The 16,174-nt window shown below is 37.7% G+C and overlaps 1 pseudogene; it reads left to right on the top strand.

The window, feature by feature from the left end:
• Window positions 1-15,641: 15,641 nt before the first annotated feature.
• On the top strand, window positions 15,642-15,759 carry LOC129883764 (5S ribosomal RNA; annotated as a pseudogene).
• The last annotated feature ends 415 nt before the right edge of the window (window positions 15,760-16,174 follow it).

The following is a 16,174-nucleotide window of genomic DNA, read 5'->3' as shown; positions in this document are numbered from 1 at the left end:
CCCTATATTTAGACATTTTTCCAGACCTTCAACAATAAAAAAAAGTCCCAATACAACCCCACAATAACAACGACACTAGTTAAACTTTAAGCCGACTAGAATACACCAAAACAGTCCCTACACGACTTGCAGCCTCCTTCAGAGGTGACGTACATATTGTCACGTATCCAACTCATATTTACACATCCATAACATGCTTAAACACTTACTCAAATGTGGGACAAGAGAATCAAACCTTACCTTGCTGAAAATTAACTTCGGAAGCTCCTTAACGTGCTAAAATTTGGTTGGGCTGCTCGCTACACTTCTTGCTGCCCCAAATAGTAATTTTTCACTATTAAACACCGTCATGTAACCGTAGGATACCTTAAATAATAAAATGACAGAAAAAAATTGGAGGACTTACCTTCTTTCTCCCTTGGTCGCCACCATTTTCTCTAGTTCCTAGGGTTTTCTTTTCTTTTCTCTTTAGTTTAGGATGCTGAAATGTAGGCTGTCATAAAAGACACGTATATATCCTTCCTTAAAGGGTGACACATGGCATCCCCCTAGGAGTGACACGTGGCAGCCCCCTAGGGGTGACATGTGGCAGCCCCCTAGGGTGCCACCTCACTCCATGAAACCATCCATATGTTGCCTAGTAGCAGGTGGGGTCCACCCTAAGTAGGTGAGTCACCTACTTGATTCAAGTAGGTGCATCACCTACTTGCTTCAAGTAGGTGCATCACCTACTTACTTCATGTAGGTGCGTCGTCTCCTTATTTTTCTTACGTGGGTTCGTAATCTCTTCTCACTTTAAGAGTCTATGTATCCCATGCTACTTAAGCTTGATGTGCACTCAAGTGGCTAAAATTTGTAGGACATCCAAGTTGGTAGCTTATGCAAGTAGATCGGGTCCTATGACTCATTACTTGGCCTCCAACTCCTTTCGGATTCTTATAACCCTATTTCCAATCTTCCTTATTATGGGGTATCTCATTCTCCTTTCCTTAGGGTTATTTGATAGCATGGTAGCTAACCTAGGTCACGTGGCAACTTTTAAGAAGCTTAAGGAAGCATTCCAAAGTACCAAAAGTACGGGGCATAACAAAGTTAATGACGAAGATATGTGATCTTTTTGGCTTCAAGCAACGCAATTCCTCTATGTATTATGCGGCTGATAATGGTCTCACTGAAGAATTTAACAAGACACTCTGCAACTTGTTGAAGAAAGTTGTTTTCAAGTGCAAGAGAGATTGGCATGAAAGAATTGAAGAGGCTCTTTGGGCATATAGGACTACGTATCGCACGCCAACACAAGCGACTCCCTATTCTCTTATTTATGGAGTTAAAGCAGTACGTCCACTTGAGCGTCAAATCCCATCATTGCGCCTTGCCATTTAAGAAGGACTCACTAATGAAGAAAATGCTCGGTTATGCCTTGAAGAATTAGAGGCTCTTGATGAAAAAAGACTAGAGGCCCAACAAAGTCTAGAATGTTATCATGATTATCTAGCTCAATCTTTTAATAAGAAGGTTCGTCTTAGATGCTTCCAAGTAGGTGATCAATTTCTTGTTGTAATAAGGCCTATTATTACTTCTCATCGGTCTGGAAGCAAGTTCTCCGCTAAATGGGATGGACCATATGTGGTACAAGAAGTATGCTCAAGTGTCGCTTAAAAACTGGTTGACTCAGAAGGATTGTGCATTGGCCCTATTAATGGAAAGTTCATAAAGAGATACTATCCTTGAAGAAGAGAAACACGCTACTTAAGGAACGAGCATAAACTGCATAATACTCCTGGCCCGCAAGAGTATAAACTGTGCATGACATCAAAAAAATATCAGCTAGGTTAAAAATCTCAAAAGAGGCGGCCTAGGCAAAAGTTAGGACACAAAAAAACAAAAATAAAATAAAATAAAATAAATCACTCTTTCAGAACTACGTTATGACTTGATCCTCTTCATTGAGGTACGTAGGCGCTTGGAATTACATTCTGAGTTCAGTCGCATAAGTATCCAAAAAACACATAGTCTCTCTTGACCCTCTTCGCCGAGATCCGTGGTGCTTAGAGTTACATCCTAAGTTTAGTCTCATAAGTTCAAAAGAAATAGGGCACACTATTATTTGAGCATTACAATATTTTTATAGATTGTCATATATAACGTGTGAATTAGAGAAGGTCAATCAAGACAAAATTTGAATTGACTTCAAAGAAATATTCGTACAAATTCGTAAAGCTATTAGTTGTGATTATTGTACATAGTGTAGTTCTATGAATCTTCTTTCGGCTTCTCTATGCTGAGACATGAATATTTTTAATAAGATCATGCGAATATGAATCTGTCAGCTTTCCTGCATATGAAGTTCATTTTTGAAGTTTTTTTAGAATGATCCTGAGGAACTTGAGCTATAAATTTTGAATATGTTTTAGATTAAGAAGTTTGGTTTCTGATAAATTAAGTCTCTCTTGGATTTGGTGCTCTCATACAATGATATATCTCTTGTACTATCGAAACACACAAGGTATCGCAACTCTGAAGAAGAGGAAGTCAAATCTCTAAAGTAAACCATGACTCAATCTGTAAAAAACAAAAGTATTTTACTAGTACTTAAATAAGTAATTCAATAATCATGGTCATGAATCTCAATAATGAACAATTATATTCTTTGAGCATGAACTATCCCTAATCTAAATGGTGTAAAGTCTTTATCAGTCATATAAAGTCTTTGCCTCAGACGGTGTAAAGTCTTTGGCTTAGACTATGTGATGCCTTTGACTCAGACGGTATAAATTCTTTGCCACAAATCATATAAAGTCTTTGCCTCAGACGATATAAAGTCTTTGGCTTAGTCTATGTGATGCCTTTGACCCAGACGGTGTAAAGTCTTTGCCATAAATCATGTAAAGTCTTTGCCTCAGATGGTGTAAAGTTTTTGGCTTGGACTATGGGATGCCTTTGACTCAGACGGTGTAAAATCATTTCCACAAATCATATAAAGTCTTTGCCTCAGACGGTGTAAAGTCTTTGGCTTAGACTATGTGATGTATTTGATTTAATCGGTTTAAAGTCTTCATCAAAGATAATGTTAAAATTATTGGCTCAAACAATGCAACACCTTTGACTCCAATAGAATAAAATTTTATTGTATATGAAGTAATATTTTCACTCCTCGTATCTTGATGAACTTAAGAGTGTATGCAAAAAAGAGCATCAAAATTGTCAATGCCAATGATAAGAAATAAATAAAAGGAGAAAGTATATTTATAGATAAATAGTGATGGTGAGGGAGTCTTTCTCCCAAAGTAACTATAATTACTTTTTGGGTTAGGACTCTAGTGGAGTGGTACAAATTTATTCTCTCCAAATCCTAATTGGTTGTGAAATTGTGAAAATTTAGGCTATCCATATTCTAAAAGGAGTGTGTCCTTTCTGAATTCTAACTGGATGATTATTATTTAAAAAAAGGCATAAACAAAATACCTCGTATCTTGATAAACTCAAGAGTGTATGTAAAAAGGAGTATCTAAATTGCTAATGCCAATGATAAAAATAAATAAAAGGAGAGAGTCTATTTATAGATAAATAGTGATGGTGAGGTAGTCCTTCTCCCGAAGTAACTATAATTACTTTTTGGGTTAGGACTCTAGTGGAATGATATAAATTTATTTTCTTCAAATCCTAATTGGTTGTGAAATTGTGAAAAATTGGGTTATCCGTATTCTAAAAGGAGTGTATCCTTTATAAATTCTAATTGGACGATTATTATTATTATTTTAAAAAAAAGGACCTGCGGCCCAAAAAAAGAGAGGAGAAGAAATTATCTTATATTGTGCTCTCTCGTTGTGGCTTGCAACACTGCAATTGATGCAAAATATAAAGAGCATATCTTTATTTATAGAGATCCCTAAGGTTGTTGTGGAAGTATTTTTTTTTTCATGTGAAACACTTAAAACAATTATACTTCTAAAAGGACTTGAATTATTGGACTACTAATTGTAGTTATTGACCGGCATTAACTATCCCTCTAAGTGGATTATGGTTTCAAACTTAAAGAATATAATTATTATTATTATTATAACTCTGATCATCATGCTTATATAAGGTCCTTCAATTTTTTTTCTTTATCCGATTATTGCATGCGAGATTTACACGTATAATTTAATATTGCTCTCAAATAAAATAATACTTCAAGTCCAGTCTTCAAAAAAATAAAATATTTTGACAAGACTTAAAGTAGGAGGCATTTGTATACATTAAGATTATATTGGATTTAAATCCGTAAATTAATTTAGACTATATTAAATTCAAGAAAATAGTCGAAATGATGTGGCAATCCAAGTTAAATAAATAATACACTAAAAGCACACCATGTGTCAAAGTTATGTGGCAATTCAAGTCAAACTAAATGAGCCACTAAAATCACACCACGTGTCAAAGTAATATGGCAATCCAAATCAAATTAAATGAGCCACTAAAATCACACCACGTGTCAAAGTTATATGGCAATCCAAGTCAAATTAAATGAGCCACTAAAATCACACCACATGTCAAAGTTATATGGCAATCCATGTCAAATTAAATGAGCCATTAGAATCATGTCATGTGCCAAAATTATGTGGCAATCCAAGTCAAATTAAATAAGCTACTAAAATTATGCCATGTGTCGAAGTTATGTGACAATCTAAGTCAAATTAAATGAGCCACTAGAATAATGTCACGTGTATATGTGACATATTCTGACCAATCAAATTAAAGCTCTTTACTAAAGCAATCTGATTGGTTAGTTCAAACCAACCAATCAAATCACACTCATACCACTCCCTACAACTATAAATGGGGGTCCTTATTATTCTCAGAGATGGGGAAGAAGAACAAGAAGCAAGAAGAGAGCTCGTGGATCAAAGACCTCAAATTCTTGACAAAGCTATAAAGTTCAAGTAATCAAATTCAAGTTCAAGTTTAAGATCAAGAATGAAGGAAAATATCAAGAAGTTCAAGATTAAATTACCTGTTCATACTTATTATTCGCATATGCTAAGTTATATGCCTTGCTAAATCGCATATCTTAGGCAAATCCTGAGTGGAATGGAGGAAGATCCAGGGTAGTAGTGAAAATGACTGAAGGGGTTCTTGTGGTTGATGCAGTGACAACATTGATAACACAAATTGCAGCCAAACAGAATATGATGAACACCCACTTTAAAAATCTAGCATTGAGAATGGTGCAACAGAAACCAACTTAATGTAAAGTGTATGGCAAAAACAAGAATATATATCTGAATACTGTGGGGGGAAATCTAGAATTGATAAATTTTGTTGGAACTACACAAAAGGGTAGAGGAAACCAATATTATAGTAACTCCTACAACCCAAATTGGAGAAACACCTAAACCTCTCATGGGATGGAAATCAAAATTAGTACCAAGGGCAATATCAGTATAGGTCACAGGGTAGTGGAAAACACTACAATCAACAGGACTAGGGAAGTCAGCAAACTAGTAAGTTGCGACAACATGAGCGTAGAGGATATTCTTAAACAAATAATGGTTGATCAAGCAAAACTTCTAAAGATGTCCGTAACAATCAATTGACCATCCAAATTTAGAAAATTAGTTTGGGAAATTAGGAAGTGCACAGAATTCTCGCCAGCAAGGAGTTTTACCCGGTAACACTAACCAAAACTCAAAGCAGGTAAATGTAGTGAGCACCCAAAATATTTGCGCACTTGTGGAGTTGGCTCCTCAAAGTAAACTTGTTGAAGGAAAAGGTAAGAAGAAGGAATATGATGAAATCAAGCCGAACAAGCTAGATGATAATGACTAATAAGCATCAAAAGAACCTCCTCCGTTTCCACAAAAGTTCAGAAAGAAGATGGAGGATGAATGCTTCAAGAAGTTTGTCGAAATGCTAAAACAGTTACACATTAACTTTCCTTGATGTTTTGTAGGGTATCACAAAGTATGTCAAGGACATTGTGGCCAACAAGAGAAGGTTGGCTGAGTATGAGACACTGGCACTCACTGAGGAGTACAGCTCTAGAATATTGAATAAGCTTTTAGCCAAGCAAAAAGAACTAGAGAGTTTCACTATGCAGGTTACAATTGGTAGGTGCATAAATGCAAGAGGACTCTATGATTTAGGTGCAAGAACAAACTTGATGTCGCGACTCATGCCCGAGTTGGACACCCATACGTACCCTTAGCCCAAATTAGCATATTAGCAGAATAAACAAATATAGAAATTAATTAAGGTCACTAGATAGCGCATGAAAATAGATGCAGCTCACGAAAGCCGATAAGTCCGTCATAGAATACGAAAGCCCAAACATATACAGAACCCATAAATACATATCTACAGACCTCTACAGAATGCTAGCATAATCATATGATGGGATAGGGCCCCGTCGTACCCCTGACCAATATATACATATAGGCTACAGAAAGGTCAGTACCAAAATATGGGCTTCGGACAAAAGAGCACTATCAAACCGCAGAGTGGATATCCTAAGCAAGCGGATCAGCAACTCAAATGTCTGTACCTGTGGGCATATAATGCAGCCCCCGAGGAAAAGAGGTCAGTATGGAAAATGTACTAAATATGTAAAGCATGGACTGTAATAAATAAAGTCATAACCAGAACAGAATGTGCAGAAAATGAGCGAAATATCCAGAATGTCAAAATACTTATCACAAACACATATAATGCATGCAGAAAAATATATGTCATAACTGGCCCCATTAGGGGACTCGGTGAACAAAACATGGTCGCCCTCCCATCACTAGTACCAGAGCACAACATACTCCAGAGTAGGAAATATCTCCGTAACAAATCATAACATATCATCACACATTAGCATATGTGTACATGGCACAACATAGACCATAACCCATGTACATGTCATACCTGCCCTCTCACTTAAAATTATGGTGAATAATGCAGAGAAGTACGCTTGATAACATATCCTGGACCAGGCTCAGTGGAAGAAGCATTGAGGCATCCATGAGTGGATTAGTGAAAAACTAAATTCAATTTCAAATATTGTCAAAGACTCGATGAAGTAATAAAAATGAATTGTCATTTGAAAATCAGGACGATAGTCATATCAACCATCCCTCAAATATCACTATTGATCATATCAAAAGAGCCTTAGAAATCCTAGGCATGAATCAGGATGATACCAAATAACTTATAAAAGTCAAGGACATTAACTATCGGAGAATCTTTAAGAACAGAAATCATGAATCACCCTCGAGACTTATGAATAGAATTACCCCCAAAGCTCATATTAATCCTTACTTAATTCTAAGACATGCCAAAAGAAAGAAGTGACAGCTTTACATACTCTCTACTTTCCCTCATGTAGTCATCATATACATATGTGCCGTGGAATGTACGGTCCAATCCTTAGATAGTAACATATGCCGAGGAACGTACGACCCGAACCTTAGATAGTAACATATACGATACCCGGCCCATCAAGGGACTGGGTACCATAAACATCTCATCATAACATCATAACTTATGTCAAGGACATAGAAAGAGAAATAAGGTAGCTTCACATACTTATGCTAAAATTATGCCAAGAGAAAGAAGGTAGCTTCACATACCTTTTATGGATTACTCTTAACCACATTCGCCTCGTCGTATTTTGAACCTATTTAACATGAAATAAATACTAAGGTTAATAACCTTTCACTTTCCAATTACCAACTCTACAACCAAGTATCCATAGGAATCGTTTCCTTATCCATTTCCCTCGACTAGTTTATTACTAGTTCCGAAGTTACCGAAAATTGGGCAGCATCTCCCCTATAACTTTCCCTATCCAAACTTCCAATTACATCCTTAATTAACACATCCAACCAACAACAAAAACTATAAGCATATATACAAGTAAAATTCCTTCAACATAACACAATATAAACTCTAACTAACTTGCTTAAAACTACAGAACCAAAATAAAGTTTTTAACCTTTATTTCATAAAACCTTTAACCATACGAAATGGAGGGTCATGTGGCTGCAACTGGAAGATACCACACCCTTATTAGAATACTTTCCAGCCCTAAAACATATAATCAATCCATATGCAACTGCAGCACCACAATCACAATACACTTCTCAACTTCGATTTAACTCTAACGACTTCAATTTAGTTTGTTTTTAACATCAAGCATCCGTATGAAAATTTTCCACTTACAGCCTCATTTAATACATTTAATATACCTCATAAAAATATCATAAACTCTAATTTAAATGGTAAATCCTTACCTTATCCGAAACTCGCCAAAACTCACCTCAGAAGCTCTTCTAGCGTAGCTGAAACTTTGTGCTTGTTTGCTATTCTTTTGGGGCTGCTTGAAACAATAAATTTACATTAATAACACCTTCATACCATCTTGGTATACCCTATATAATTAATTCATGGAAATAAATTGGAGAACTTACCTTTTTCTCCTCCCTAAACCATGGCTCTCTCCCTCTCTAGCTAGAGTTTCTCTTCTCCTTTTTTCTAGACTTTTTGGATGATGTAACTTATGGGATAAGGATGAGTTGAAAAGTCATACAACATATATATATATGCCACCTTAGTGGGTTACACGTGTCATCCCCTAAGTGGTGAAATGTGCAAAGCCCTTAGTGGGCCAACACATCACCTCCTCTTATTAAGGTCTACCATATGGCATGTGGGGCCCACCCCCTTGCTTCAACTACTTCTACGTGGAACTTCTAGCTGCTTCCAGGTGGCCCTCTCTCTTGCTTCCATGTGTCACTTTCTTTTCCTTTTCGTGGGTTCGTAATCTCATCTTGCTTTATGTATGTAATCCTTGCTACGTAAGCTTGGTATGCACTCAAGTAGCTTAAGAATGTAAGACTTTCAAGTTGGTAGCTTACGTACGTAAGTTGAGTCCTACGACTCATTACTTGGCCTCCAACTTCTTCTAGATTCTTATAACCATATTTCCAATATTCCGTACTATGGGGTGTCACATTCTCCCTTCCTTAGAGTTGTTTGGTAGCGTTATAGATTATCCGGCTCACATGGTGACTTCTAAGAAGCTTAAGAACCTTTCAAGGTACAAAATTATAGGGTATAACATTCTTTCCCCTTTAGAACATTCATCCTCGAATGTTAACTCATCTTATAGGGTTTTACGAGGATTTCGGGAGTTCTTTATAATCGTTGTCTTCCAGTCTTTTTAGGAGTTTAGACTACCTTTGGCTATAGGAAACAAGTACGGATATCTCTTCTCTACCTCTCTGTAACGTATCCAAAATATTATAACTGTATTGTCTTTATTGAACCCTTATTCCTTTTACCACGTACTTACTCACTTGGCCCTATGCGTAACACATACATATTTATAGGTTGCATAACCCTGCCAGTACAACTTGTATGAGGTAGACATAGTCTTTTCATCTTATCATACTTCTTTCTTTTCCTTTATTCACTCATTGCTCTTCTCACTTCCAATCATAGGAGGCTTGTTGTCCCTTTTCCTTGGTTATTTATCTATCGCAGCATCATTTGCGACCAACGCTATAGCCAACATCTTGGATTTTGACCCTGCATAGTATCATTATCCTTCACATGATCTTTTGAGTTATTCGATACCCTTCTCTAGTCGTACCCTTTCTTTTTTTATACACACCCATCTTCTAACGTTATGTCATGTAAGGTTTTGCCAAAAACTTCTTGACACCTCCTTAAATACCATTCTAATTTCTATCCCATTATTTTTGGCTTTCAACCCTTCTAATTTACTTCAATGCGGGATCTTCTTGAAGTTTAAACATCCATGTCCGCTATATTGTAGTATCCATTATTTCCATCTTGACCTTGCATTCTTCTTACCCGCTTCACCCCTTAAGGAGGGGGGGTACTTATACCTTTGTCCACTCTCAAAACTCATCCAATCTCTTTTCCCAATCCGCTTGGTACCGTATCATGTCCATCTCTTTCTTCATCCTGTGTAACTTAATTCTGTACATACAAAACCTTGACTAAGTCACGAAGTGATGAGAAGTTTTCTATACATAGTGCGACATCTCATTTATTAATCTGTACTTGTGTAATGTGACCCATGGAACAACTCATCCAAAGACACACTTTACTTGTCTTTATCAAAAGTTAATTAGCACTTTTAGTCATTTCAATTTCAATTAGGCAATACTTGTATTCCGATGATAATTGTCCAAGGTTCTCTTGTAGGAATAGCTTTATCCCAACCTATATCCTTTATTTCTTGGGATGAATGTATATTGCACTATTTATTCCTTAAGTTTACCATCTTTGTCTCTTAAAGATTCCACTATTATTGGGGCGATGTTGTGTGCATGCACCACCCCTTTATACCTTATACCCCTTGCCCTTACTGTGTACCCAACACCAGCTTTTAATTTTCTCAACAACATACCATGTTTGCCTCAATCAGGGCCTTACTTTATAACCATGTAGTCGTATTGCACTTTTAAGTTCATATTGTATGTTCCCCTTTCGTTCCATATCTGTATTCATTTAATCATATCTATCTTGGGTGCTTTCGTAGATTTCTCTTATCATTTATCCCATCTATGTCTATCTTTTATTCCGCACAAGAGGGATCTTATACTACATCTGTATTATTCAGAATGCATTACTTCCACATAATCCTTTTTGTCATTTCCAAAATGTATTCTGTCCATCCATCTTTATTTGTATCATACCAATCATTCCCTAACACCCATTCTATCTCTTTGCTCATCCTTTTATAACTTGGTATTTCATAGTTCCATCACTTTTAGCATTCGTATCTTCGGCTACACATGTCATGACCTATTGTTACACTGTCATCTCGCTTTCTTGTTGCTTACTCCTTTCAGTTACTCTTTTTTTCTTTTGCTTTCTATCCTTTCCATTATCGCATAATCGTTATTCGCAACTTTCCCTACGGAACATAATAATTCTTTCTTATTTGTTCTCTAGCCCATTTTTCCATTTCATACTTACCCTTATATTCTTATTACACAGACCAGTCATATCACTAGCTACTTTCTCACTAGGCTTTACTTATTTTCATAACGATCCTTGTTATATTTATATCATATCCTGTTCGTATTCCACCCCATAGTATAACACTTCTTAAACTTTCTCACGATTCTTACTACGGGTTACTTACCCTTCTTAGTTAGTCTTATCCTTAATATCTCCCAAGATGTCCTATTAATACTTCATATCCGTCACAATTTTGTTTCCCTTGCACTTTTGTCTTAATCATACTATTACTTCTTTTAATTATAGTTCGTGATAGTTTATCCCTGTGTATCAATTTCGTCGGTGCCTTAATATATCGTTCTATCCAAAACTACCAGTCTTCTCTAAATCATCTCCCTAGGGTCACAAGTCCTTTCCAACTTTGGTTTACCATATCAATATCGACCTCCTAGTTTCTATTGCCATCAATTCCGCAATTAACTTATTTATTGAGGTCAGCCATACTCGTGGTTTAGAAAAATATCATCATTATTGTGGACACGACCTTTCAAGACATATTATAGCCTTGTATCTCTTCTCTTTTTATTTCTAGGAAAATTTGTGTTACACCCCGTACTTTGGTACCTTAGAACGCTTCTTAAGCTTTTTAAGTTCCTGGAAAGGCTACTAAGTTTCTTAATAGTTATCATGCGCAGATACACTACGACACTATCAAACGACTCTAAGGGAGGGAGAATGTGATACCTCATAGTAGAGAAGGTTGGAGATGGAGTCATAAGAATCCGGAATGAATTGGAGCCCAAGTAATGAGTCATAGGACTCGATTTAACTACGTAAGTTATAAATGTAAAAGTCTTATATACTTGAGCTACTGGAGGACATACCAAGCCTACATAGCACGGATTACATAGGCTCTTAAAATAAAGTGCGATGACAAACCTACGAAAGGGAGCAAAAACTAGTTTCCGAACTTATGAAAGCAAAGCAAGCAGGTGACAAGCAGGCAGGTGACAAGCAAGTAGGTGACACACCTAGGTGGGACCCACACTACCACATGGCAGCATGTGACTGGCCGAATAAGTTGAGGTGGCACCCTAGGAGGCTACCACGTGTCACCCTAGGGGGCTGCCATGTGGCACCTTCTAAAAAGGTGTATATATATGTATTATGTGACTCTTAACTTGTTCATTATCCAAAAATCAGCCAAGGAAGTTGAGAGAAAACGTGAGAGAAAGAGAGAAAGCTAGGCAGCCACGGATTGAAGAACCCGTTTTTAAAGAGGACTGCTGTTACTAATACTATCATAACTCCTTCTTTATAGCTCCGTTTCAAGTGATTCAAGATGTTTTGGAAATATATTTCATAGGGATATAACTTGTGTTTAGCATATACAACCCATTTTTTCCTTTATCAGCTCGAAAAAGGGTGATGAAGTATGGGGTAGGTGCTGCCCAGATTTCGTTTTGGAAATCCTACACAGACTGCTGTTGGTATTTTGGGCATATCTCTTTGTACAAAATTGCTGTAGGTATGATTCGAAATGGTATGCGACCTTGATACACATGTCTACAACTTTTCTTTTCTTGAGTCCACAAATCCTGTTTCTGTCAATTACCCCTTCGAAACTAAGAGACAATATGAGACAGTAAGCTGCGCAGAATTCACGTTTTGACAACTTTGGCGAGTTTTGGCCAATTTCGGGTAAGGTAAGGTTTCTCCTTTCAATTTGGAGTTTATGGTGTTTTTAAGAAGGGTATTATATGTCATTTAAGTTGATGGAAATGTAAAAACACGATAGAAATGTTTGACGTTGAAGACAATGTAAAATTGAAGTTGTCATAGTGGAATTGTAATCGAAATGAGGCGTTATGTGTGTGGAGGCTGCTGCTGGTTGTGTGGTGCGTGTTTCAGGGTATAAATATGTTCTAAATAAGGTGGGGGAGCTTCTGGTTTCATCCACACGACCCTCCTCTCCGCACGATTAAAGGTTTTACGAAATAAAGGCTAAAGACCCTATTTTAATATCGTAATGTTAAGAAAGTTGTTTGGAGCCTATGTTGTATAATGTTGCCATGTTTTATGTGTATATGAGTTGCAGGTTATTGTTGTTGGTTGGCTGTAGTGATTAGGTATAGAATTGGGAATTCGGATAGGGCAAGTTATAGAGGAGATGTTGCCCGAATTTCGTTAACTCCTTAACTAGTTAATAAACTAGTCGAGACTAGTCGAGAAAGGAGAATAAGGAGTTGGTTCCTATGGGTGCTTGGTTGTGGATTTGGAAGCTGGAAATTTGAAGGTTACTAATATTAGTATTACCTTCGTGTTAAATAGGTTCAGAGGACGACGAGACATGCCGGGCTAAAAGCAGTCGACCAGAGGTATGTGAAGCTTTCTTTTGGCATGTTTTTGGCATAAGTATGTAAAGCTATTCTTCTCTTATGTTGGCATGTGTTAGACGTAAGTAATGAATGACATGCATATGAGCTTGGGGTAATTCCATTCATAAATTCCAAGCCTGAACTATGAGTTTCATTCACTCCGTGATGATAGAACTCCTGTAATAGTTGAGTTGTTGCCTTTTAGGGCTTTTATATGATGAAAGGTAGTATGTGTAAAGCCTGTCTCTCCTTCCCTTTGGGATGTCTTAAATGTAAGTAAATTGAGATACGATTTGAGTATAGAGGTAGTTCCAGTTGTAAGTTGCGAGTATAACTCGTTACTCTAGTTCACTCCTAAATGCTAAGGGTCTTAAAGTAGTTAAACTACGACCCTCGAGCCTTCTATAGTCTGAATAGTGATTGGAGGTGTAAGCTCCTACACCTGGGGGTTCTTGGGCATACTTTATGATAATGGTTGAGGGATATTTGATATGCTGATGAGTCCTATATGTATGTATATGCATATTACATTATATATGGATCGGGCCGTCGTTCCTCGGCGTTGTTATATGATATGCATGTATACGGATCGGGCCGTCGTACCTCAGCACTGTTATATGAGACACGGATCGGGCCGCCGTTCCTCGGCATCATCATGATATATGGATCGGGCCATCGTACCTTGGCATTATCATTATTATAACATGATATATGGATCGGGCCGTCGTTCCTCGGCAGGTACTTGCGTTATACATGGATCGGACTGTACGTTCCACAGCGCTAAAAGCATATATATGCCTATCATGATAGATGATATTTTTGTACTATCGAGCCCCTAGCAAGCCTGGTACAAGGTTGATGAGGGTAGACATGACTCTATTTTGTAAGATGCAGGTATAGTGCTTTATTAATTGTTATACTTGTATCCTGCATCCCTATTTCAGTGTTGTCATAATTATGATGTTGTATGCTTTATATACTCAGTACATGTATCGTACTGACCCCCCTTTCTTCGGGGGGCTGCGTTTCATGCCCGCAGGTGCAGACACAGGTTTGGGAGTCCACTAGCTCAGGATTCCACCCAGCAAGTTAAAAGAAGCTCCATTGATTCGGAGCTGAGTTTTGGTACCAAACCTCTGATGTATATATTTATTTATTCAAAGGTATGGTGGGGGCCTTGTCCCGCCATATGATATCGTCACTACTCTTAAAGGTCTGTAGACATATATGTGGGTTGTATGTGTAAGTTTTGTTTAGCTGGGTCTACATGATGTATTACAGGTATGTATTATAGCAGTCGTGTTGGCTTGTGTGCCCTTTCATGTCATGACACAAATAAAAGAGGCTACAGGTACACAAAATGCTATGACCCATTGGGATTTTCCTGTACATGATTCTATTATTTATAAACCGGTGTGACTACACCTGAGTTATATGCATATGGGGGTCCAGGCTGGACTCCAGTCACGGCTTACGGGGCTGGGTCGTGACAGAAGTGGTATCAGAGCAGTTCGTCCTTGGAGTGTCTACAGACCGTGTCTAGTAGAGTCTTGTTTATCGGTGTGTTGCACGCCACATCTATAAACAGGAGGCTACAGGACATTTAGGATGTTTTCTTTCTTTCATATTTAAGGTCGTGCGATAGAGCCAAGTCATAGGAAGTAAAATTCCTTATACTAACCTTTGATTTCAGATGAAAGACAGCGTCGATAAAAGAAAGTGATTGATGATATTGGAAGTTACAAAGCATGCAGGTAAGCCACGGCGCAAACGATGTGTGCCAGGTAAGGTATTGAAATATGATTGACATGTAAAGTTGAAAAATTGAAAGGAAAAGTAGACGAAAAGTCTAACAGGCGTAGTTCGAGTTGGACATACGAGGTAAGTCCATCATTATATACTATTGTTGATATTGGGCACCCTGTGAGGCTGCAATATGACGTGATATGATACGTATATATGTATCCTTATGCGTGTTGGCCCTGTGAGGCACTGTTGGTATTTGTTTGCGTGCAGGTATTGAGATAGTAAGAAATACAGAAGAAACTCTGTCAAAATTTTCCTGAAATAAAAAGAGAATGAGATACAGGGCTGTAGAATGTCTTGAAAGGTCGTTCCCACAATAATGATGTGAATATAACGAGGATCGTTATGAAAAAAAGTAGAGCCTAGTGAGAAAGTGGCTAAGGATAGGATGTGGTCCATGTAATGAGAATATAAGGGTAACTTGGGCGGTGCAGCCTGGCCTACCGAATCAGCTGTTGGGTCATCGTCCTCTTTGGTAGTTACGTGCCCCACGGGGCAGGATGAGATCATACTAGCACTAACGCACCGGATTCCATCAGAACTCTGAAGTTAAGCGTGCTTGGGCAAGAGTAATATTGGGATGGGTGACACCCTGGGAAGCCCTGTGTGGCAGTGATATGAGATAATATGAATGTATATATGCGTTGGCCTTACATGGCATTGTTGATATAAAGAAGCATTGTGGATACGTGACTCCACCGTGAAAGATGATAACACCCTTTGAGATAGGGGATGTAGCTTTGCAAAACAACTAGTGCATTGCGAATTCATTAAAAGGACAAGTGGTACCCACTGGGATAAGGCTAGGGCTATGACAAAGCTTGGGACACCGAGCGTCGGAAGGTAAGTACTGCTTATTTTAGAATTGGAAACGACTATAAGCCCTAGCTAGTTATTGATCAAAATAAATGGGAAGTCACTTTGAATAAATTGCTACGTGACTCAAGTACCAACAATTAGACTAAATTAGCACCTCATGATAGTGCTAAGCTGTCGTACCTGGGCAACCAAAGGTATGGACAATATAAAGG

This window comes from Solanum dulcamara, chromosome 3 (assembly GCF_947179165.1).
Source record: "Solanum dulcamara chromosome 3, daSolDulc1.2, whole genome shotgun sequence".
Taxonomy (NCBI): domain Eukaryota; kingdom Viridiplantae; phylum Streptophyta; class Magnoliopsida; order Solanales; family Solanaceae; genus Solanum; species Solanum dulcamara.
Note: the sequence above shows the minus strand (reverse complement) of the source record. Positions and strands in the feature narration are given on the sequence as shown.